The following is a 9,508-nucleotide window of genomic DNA, read 5'->3' on the forward strand; positions in this document are numbered from 1 at the left end:
GATGGAAATTTGGGCTGATTTATCAGAACCAACTTGCACGTAAAATGTTCTGCTGGCTAAATACCAGTGGAAGAGTTCGATAAAGATGAGGTGAAAGTTCAATTTAATACGTTTATAAATAAGACCATTATGTCAGACCAAGTCGAAAGCATTTTGGGGGTCAAGAAGGACCACGACTGGGTATCGACTCATGTTCGTGTTGTGCTATCCTAACAAGCTGTTGCACAGTCGAGTGGCTCCTGCGAAATCAAAACTACTGATTAATCAGGATATCGTACTTCCAGATGTGCTCATCCATGATAGCACAGATAATCTTCTCGAAGATTTTCGACAGGGCTGGTAGTAGGTTAACTAGCCGATAGTTGTCAGTTAGTTTGTGATCTTTCCCAGGTTTAAGTATAGGGAACGTTTTTGCTACTTTTCAACTCGATGGAGTACGTGAAGGCAGCTCTGAAAATGTAGTATATTTGGAGGAATACTATAAAAGACGTATGTTTAATCAGTAAGGGTAGCCTTGTTGGGTTTTCATTTTTTGTCGAGGTTTGCAATGATGTTCGGAGAAAGGTGTTTCAGGAGTTCGTTACATTAGGAAGAGCTACAGTATTTTTTGTAATGAAATCTTTCTAATTACTAGTTCACTACCAGCTGTAACGAGGAGATGGCAGAGTATGTTTGATCGTAAACAGTTCTAAAATGATCAGCTAGAATCTGAACTTTCTAGGAATCGAGGGCTAGGAGATTGCTCTAATCCAAATGATCATAAGCCAAAAAATATGGTCTTCAAAGTTTGCTTGTTTAAGTTGATCTTGTATGAGTTGATCTTTTAGTACGATGATCTTCTTTTTGACTTGGGTTTTAAGATCCTTGTAATATTGTGAATAGATTAGATTATCAGTCTTCTGCCACTTTTTCCTGACAGAGTTACGGAGAGAAGTTAAATATTTGAGTTGAGAGTCCGCTGTTGTGAATTTGTTGTTGGTGTGAAACAATTTAGTAGACCCGTCGCGATGCGACTTGTTGCGAAGACAAGAAATGATATGATTAATTGAAAGTTGAATCGTTTCCTTATAGTAGATCTTCCAGTCAGTAACTGGAATGGATGTAGTGGTTGGTGTGCAGTTGTTTGAGATTGGAGTTAATATAACCAGGAGAACTGATGCTGTCGACTACTCTACAGACAAAATTGCAGCTGTTGTTAGATGGAAAAAGGTCAAGTGTAGATGAGAAGCTATTAGGTAATGTATATGTATAAAAATCAGGATGAAGTATGTATAGTATCTAGTTTGATCAACATCCCTCTCAAACACTGAACCGTTTCTATTGGGGAATTATTCCAGAGTTTATGTCTAATATTAAGACCGACGCCAGCAATAAGTGGAGAGCGATAGTAAGTGAGCATATCTAAAATCTCATCCGTGAGTCTAACCGAAGGAGTACAATAAACCGATATAATGATGAGGTTCAATAGGTTCTAGACCAGGCTTAACAGTCCCATTGCCTCGAAGAGCAAAAGGAGCGAAGTTTAGTGTCCTGTGTATAATGATGCCTCCCCTCCTCCCCTGAGATAGTCATCAGATCTGTGCCTAATTATGACGTAATTCTGGAACGAAATATCCTTGTCGCGTGACAGCCAGGTCTCCTGGATTGTAGCTACAACATTATTGTTATTTTTATAAATAATTCAAGCTCTGTGGTTTTTGGAATTACGGAACGTGCGTTCCAAGTTATGAAGTTTCCTAGATGAGATAATGAGAAGACGATATTTAGCGCAAAAGAAGCTGGGGAAGCTTCAAGTGTTGCTTCGACAAGCTAAGAATTTATTCGGTGCAATTTAGACAAATTTGTGCAAAAAAGCTAGCTAAGTTCTGGCCAAGTTTTCGCATAAAGTAGGGGAGGACGAACCTTCTTGTCTGGCTTCGTTTGCTCCTCTTCAGCAGCAGGAGCTTGGCAAGTGAACTCGCCAATTTTATGCTTTTTAAAATTGGTCATGATAGAAGACAAATCTGACTCGCCGTTTGAAGAACCGGCCAGTACGTCCAGTTATACACTGAAGCATGAAATAACGAATATGAGGAAGATGCCAGTATAGCCGATGCCAGACACGCAGGTTGCGCGCTTTCCAATGGGCGGTCTACTGTTGCCTGGAAACTAGCGAGCTGCAGTCGTGTTCAAGTTCCGAGGTTGCTGATATAATCTCTCAGTCCAGGAAAGCAACAGGTGAAGTTGTTCATGCGCACATTAAGCCACACGTCTAGTCCAAGTCGTTGTCGTAGTCGATACGCGTAGTAGAGTTGTTCCGGTATGTATTCATCGTACGAGCGGTCAAAATGTCGGTAATTTTTGATAGTGAGGTGAGCTCAATTTCGTGGAAAAGGAATTCACTCGTATGGTGTTCCCTAACCCTACTTGGAGGAGGTGCTAGACTAAACTCTAGACGACGTGCCGTATGTCTCAGCAATGGAAACTTCGTACATAACAAATGTGTTGCACTTTTTGAGGAAAGAAATTGTTGAAAATTATTTTATAGTTAAAATCTAAAGCAAGACTGATATCTGTAAAAAAGAAGTTTACATTCAACCGTGAATTTCCATAACTTATCGAATTGCACATTCATGGTATTGATATAAAGGGATTGATATTATCGGTTATTTATCAAAATTCTTAGAATTATTCTGTAAAGAATTTTATATTACCAGTGAACATACATCATTCTCACATAACCTGTTCTTAAATCCATTTTAAAATATTGTCTTTAAAGTAAATACATTTACATATTTTACGTAAACTATATTATGCTTGAATACTAAACTAAACTTATGATATACTAAAGATGATATCAAACATGAGGTATAGAATACTTATCATCTATGGTAAAAATTTTCCGGCTGACTGCAAAAAGTGCAATAGGTATCTGCTTTTCAACCGGTATCACTGGAACCTGCACTGATTGTGAAATGGCATTATTTCACCGAAGCACGTAGCCATCACGCGGCAATCGACTGAAGATTATCCACAAATGCGTATCAGCCCAAGCACTCGCTGTACAAACCTCTTCAGTAACATTACAATTATTCTGTCACCGAACATTTGACAGCTCCCATCTTCAGTCGTTGTCTCAATACAGCGTGTCTTCCTTAAACTGCAGTGAAAAAAAGGTAAGTTACAGTTTTATTGGTGTACAAAGATATTCGATTTATACGTATTAGTAAACCGGTTCACCGAATGACGATAACGTGCATATGTCCATTTTCATTATGTTCATCATTTATTACTTCATATAAATATTCTCTCAACTACTGTGAATAAAAGTTCTCATAAAATTACCTATTTGTTTGTGTAAATTTATAAATGTACCAATAAATAAATATGATTACGGATGAATATGCGGGAAACATGTTTGACTTGTACGAATCAAAGTACGTCAATATTGTCGCGGCACAGCATGGGAATTGTCAAACAATTTATATTTCGAAAGATTTATCGACAGTACATAAATATTGTTATCAGACCATGTTATAAATTTGCAATTTGCAAAAAATATTTCTTAAGTAATAATGTTAATAATATTAATACGACACTAAAATATCAGTTTTTTGCAATAGATATAAATTTTTCTTAATTATTGCAACAATTCTGTATTCGCCCGTGTATTATAATGGAATTAATGCCAATCAGTACTGTTGCTCAGTATTGTTGAAAATTATAAAATAAAAATTCTATTCGGAGTTTTCTGACGTTTTCAATCCTCTCTATAAATAATTGTAGATTTATATAATTAATACTCAAATAATTATGCAGATACTGCAATACATTTTTTTGCATCGTTTGTTTCAATAATTTATTACAAAAAGAAGCAGTAAGAAAGCAATATAAATATAGAAACAATTTACATCCATGCAAATCAAGAATACATTTCCTATAAGTCAAAAATGTAGAATATATGATATCTTTGAGACAATAAAATTTGGAGATAGCTTTGAGTCCACGTGTAATTTAATGACAATACGATATGTAAATAGATACAATGAACATCGTCAAGCTTAAAAAATCGAATGACATTATTCCATTACGTTAGAAATTCTTAGAAATGTAATTCCTGCAACAAAATTGTGTGCATCGAATTACAGATGCATGAACTTTGGTTAATGTTTCATAATGTTCCGTTTCTTTAAAGGCTCTAACAATTTTTACTTTAAAATTTGACAATTATCAATTTCTTCTCAATAGACAATCATTTTGATAAACATAAATGTAAGCATAATTATAAAGCATAAATATAAATAGTTGTAGTAATCATACATATATCTATTATAATCACATATGAAAGTATTGTTTTGTATAATTATTGCATAAAATGTCTGTAAAGGAAGCTATCGTTATTCGTAGAAACAATAAGTGATTCTTTCATAAATAATCAAGCAACGAATAGTTTCAAGAGTAAATTTAGGCATGACGACATTTTGTCAATTTTGTCTGACATAAGATATTACATATTCGTCTTAACTTATTCACGAAAAAAAGAAAAGAACAGATACGTGCTATTATTGTCAAGATAATGGGTTTATCACAGGAAAAGTACTACCTATTAACAGTTATATGAGAATAAGAGTAAAATATATATTTGGAGCATCTGCCTTCTATATTTCTTACGATAAATACAAATAATTAGCGAACGTGATTATTGAACACAAGGGGCGAGCAATTTTTTAATTATATTTCATCATTTTATTAAGTAGCAACAGAGTTAATTACTATCATTGCGTGCAGGAGATACAAATGTGTTTGCCTCCGAATTATATAAAGATAATTACTTTGTACCATAAATTAAAATAAGAAACTAATAACGATAAGATTGCATTTAATCGGAACGTGACATACGAATTGTAAACCATAGAAATTATGCAAAGTATAGTAAAATAAAGTACAAGGAATTCCTAACTATAAAAATTATTTATATTGTAAATTTTGCTGTATTTATATTTTTATAAAATTACTTAACCTACTTCTTGTTGTTCCTGCTGTACATACGTAAAAATTAATTTATAGAAACACAACTAAGACGGTAAATATTAATTCGCATGGTATTATCAGTCGTATTTTTTTTTAATTAAAATAGAATTTTAAGTAACTATACCTAATATGGAACACCGCAATATCTCGGCAAATAAGTAACAAAATCAATCTGCAGCAGTGTAAGATATCTAAATTAAAAACAAAAATTAAAGACAATCATATTCAAATTTGAGCTTCGGTTACAAGTCTGTTGTTGAATGCGAAGTTAATAATTGTTTGAAAGCGTATAAACGTTTTTGAGAGGCGAGTTCAATAGTGAAATTTTTTAACGAAGATAAGGTAACAAAATATTACTTTCCCATGATTTATCATTAAACGTGTTTGTTTTTGAATCTTCAAAAGAAATTTACCGTTAAATTATTTTTCTTAGTGTAATTACTATTTTTCTGTCGAAATACGTATGTATGTACCCAATATGAAACACGTTTAGTGTAAGTAATATAGAACATGTTCGATATTAATATTATATTTAGTACTACATTATATTTTTACCATCATAAGTACATTACATTATTGCACTACAATATATTACATAGTTTTATGCTATTATTATTATAATTATTATTGTTTACATAATAGGTGGAAGTTGTAGTAGAAAAAATTAAAAGAAAATCTTGGAACAAGGTTCCAAAATACTGGAAGATATTAAGTGAATACACCTATCCCTCCATTTACGCGGTACTTTTTATACGCGGTAAATTATACCTCTATTTACGCGTTATTTTTTACACGCGATCTCATTTTACGCGGTCAGATAGGTTCAGTTTTCTATAAACATTCATTGAACTTATTACATATCAGAGAGACGCAAATTCTTACTTGAACGTACTAATTACATAACTCTGACCTTTTTCGTTTTTTTTTTTAAACCTCTTGTCCTACGATTTAAGTTTCGATGACACCGGATAAAACTTATTCTGGTTTTCTGAAATATCATTATTTTTTTTATTAACCTGTGCGATTTAAATATTTTTATAACTTATACCTGTTTTTCTTTTCATACATGCAGACTGTATTTACGCGATTCTTATCCGCGTAAAAAAAAATCAACGCGGAACGGTCAATCCGCGTAAATGGAGGGATGGGTGTAATGTAATGAAAAATGTAAAAAACGCGTGAGAATTTGTACTATTCCAAAAAGTATGTTTCAGAAATGTTTTGAGGATTGGAAATAACGCTAGCACAAATGTGTTACATCCAATGGGGATTACTTTAAAGGGAACCGCATCAATATTGATGAATAAATAAATATTTCTTGAAATAAACAAAAATTCCGGGAATATTTTGGACGAACCTCGTATAGATGTGCTAATTCGAGAACTATCTGAAAAGTAGGCAAGTACAACAATATAAGAAAAAACAATAAGAGTAAATTCTGATCAGGAAAAGGACAAGGTATTGATGTAAATCAGGATCAGATACGACAAAATAACAGCACATAACAATAAAAAATCAAATATTGTTGTATAAAAAGGAAATCTTGATATGAATATTTATATCATACACGCTTGTTAATCTGTTATCGATACTTATTTGGTATTTTTCAATATTTCCATCATTTTTCAAATAAATTTACAATATAATTTTTCATTTCATCATTTTTGCATCACGTACATGCAAAGAGCCTTACCTTTGCATACAGAACGTATGTATTAGCACACCCTAAACATTTTCAATGATATTCAAGCTTAGGATAAGGCTGGCTATTTTAATATTCTTAAATTCTCCGTTTTACAATATTTTTCTAAGCACTTTGTTGTATACATTGCAGCGTTATCTTGTGGAAAATAAACTTTTATTCAGCTATTTGTATTGTATAATTATTAATTTGATAGACTATAATTTCAATATACAGCGTGTCTGTTTTATGTTAGGGAAAAAATGTTTTAACAAAAGTTGTTTGGTACGGAGGGGGACATTATGTGGTATAAATATTTTTTTTGTACCGGGTATGATGGGGGAGATTTCAAAGTCAGTTTCATTTTTTTAAATTGAATGCTATATTTTTTTTATACGTAATCTGATAGTGTATGTTAAGACGAGTCCAACGAAGTGCGAACAAAGTCATTTCCTTTGATAAAACAGACACGCGACAGTGAGGAACGAATGATGGTTCGGCTCCCGGTTTTTCGCAATTTTACGACCTTCCATGAAGAGAAATGACTTTGTTGGCAGCTCGTTGAACTCGTCTTAACATGCACTATCATTTTATGTATGAAAAAATATAGCGTTCCATTTAAAAAAATTAAACTGAATTTGAAAGCCTCCATCATACCAGGTAGAAAAAAAATATTTACACTACATAACGTCCCCCTCCATACCAAACAACTTTTGTTAAAACATCTTTTTTCTAACATCACTGCCTTAAAAGATATTTCACTTTATTAAGATAAAACAGACGTCCTGTATACATACATATTATTCACGCATACACACTCCGTGAAACTGCAGCTGTGTAGCTCGCAGAGATACGCTTCTCGTTTGATTTTTCTCCCAAGCTGAGCTGTTCGTAGTGTACTTGAATTCGGTGCACTAGCTTTTTGCATGCAGCGGCACTTAATTCACACGAACGAATATGCTAAGTACGTAAATTGATTCGAAATTCACGCATAATTAAAACCGCTTTATTCGAGGGAGCACTGAATTTTCTACAAACTATGATAGCACGGTACAAACGTCGTTCGTCGACGCACTCGTTCGGTAGGCTCGTAAGTACTAACTGCGTACATGTCGATTTCTGCTCCCTGCTACACGCAAGCAGTTCTGGGAAAAATCCTAGACGTGTTAGTGACCCTCAAGTATGTACTTGGGCCTAGTCAACCTCATGTACCAAAACATTGCGCGAGGCTCGCGATGTTTTTTGCTAGTGAAACATAAGAAACTCGAGCAAAACATAAGAAATTCGAGCCGAACGTAAGAAACTCGAGCCATAGTCGTTGTCTGTATTATATGGAACTAAACATGAAGCTACGTGTCATTTTGAAAGTAAAACTATCGCGAGAGAGAGAGCGATTGCTCTCGAGAGTATCTCTCGCGAGTGGACACTGCCCCTGAGCTTGACTGTCGAGAGCATAGCTGAACTGTCTGAGAGTAAACGTGTCGAGACTTGCTCTCGAAGGTAAATGTAAGGATTCTACTGCCGAACAGTTGCTTTCGAAAGACGAAGTAGTTTGGTATTCTGGAGAATACTCTCGTGCGAGTGAACAAATGACAGGAAAAAAAGATTGATCAAGAAATGAAATTACCGATTTAATCACTCACACTTCGTTGAAGAAAAATCGGTGTTCTGGAATCCAAAGGATGTAGAATATAGTAACAGAGAAAATTGTGAATATATGATAAATATGTAAATTGATTCGAAATGAACGTCAAAATTTTTCAAAAAAATATCGCGTAAAACGCATTCTTCGAGGGAGCACTGTATTCCCTACAAGACTATAATCGCGCAGTATAAGCGACGTTCGTCGTTCGTCGATGCACTCGTTCGACAGCTTCGTGAACACCGACTGAGGACGAGTCGTCCTGCCCGATTTCTGATCACGGTACACTCGCAACTGTTCTGGAAAAAATTCTACGCCTTAACTTCGTAGAACTCGTGATATTTCTTGCGAGTCAAACATAAGAAACGCAAACCTGGGTCGCTGTACCTACATCGAGCCAAACAAGCTAGCTGTCTGTTCGCGCACAGAAAAGAATTAGTGGGAAAAGAATTTTCTGAATTTATATTACTTTTATTGGCAAAACGTGATCTTAATACGGTGCAATACGCCATACTTTTTTCCGCTCGACGCATGCGCGATCGCCGCTCGGCAGACGCACGCCGATCACGGTGAAAAGACGCGCCCCTTTTAAATTCAAACAGTTACACTGTCCTTTTGAGAGTAAAACTATCGCGACTTGTTCGCGAGTGGACACTGCGTCTGAGAATTACGACTCGAATAAACAATTGCTTTGCAAACACGATACTCATCGGATACACGATACCCGGAGGGTGTACTCATAGAAAGAAGTTTTCAATGATTCAAAATTGAACATATTGGTAGGTACTTATTGAACAGGAGAAAATTGAACATATTGGTAGGTACTTATTGAACAGGAGAAAATTGAACTCTTATGTGAGCTCGAAATATTTACCTAAATCGATCATCGAAAAAACGTACAACTCCCTAAACGCAGACCACACAGGTGGACATTGTTAAATAGATTTTATTCCTACCCTGAACCTTATCAGTACTCTTGGTACTTTTTATCTCGTCAGATTTGACAACAATAGGCTTTGAGAACTGATCTCTACGATCAAGAACGCCCAGGCAATTTATTTTCATTTTATTTAGTAAGGAAAACCGCGAATTTATTACAATTTAACAAAATTTCGCTGGAACACTGAAACAGAATATAAATTAGATTGACAAGATAAATAATTCATACGACTCAC

The sequence above is a fragment of the Habropoda laboriosa genome, unplaced genomic scaffold, assembly GCF_001263275.1.
Source record: "Habropoda laboriosa isolate 0110345459 unplaced genomic scaffold, ASM126327v1 scaffold89, whole genome shotgun sequence".
NCBI classification, from domain to species: domain Eukaryota; kingdom Metazoa; phylum Arthropoda; class Insecta; order Hymenoptera; family Apidae; genus Habropoda; species Habropoda laboriosa.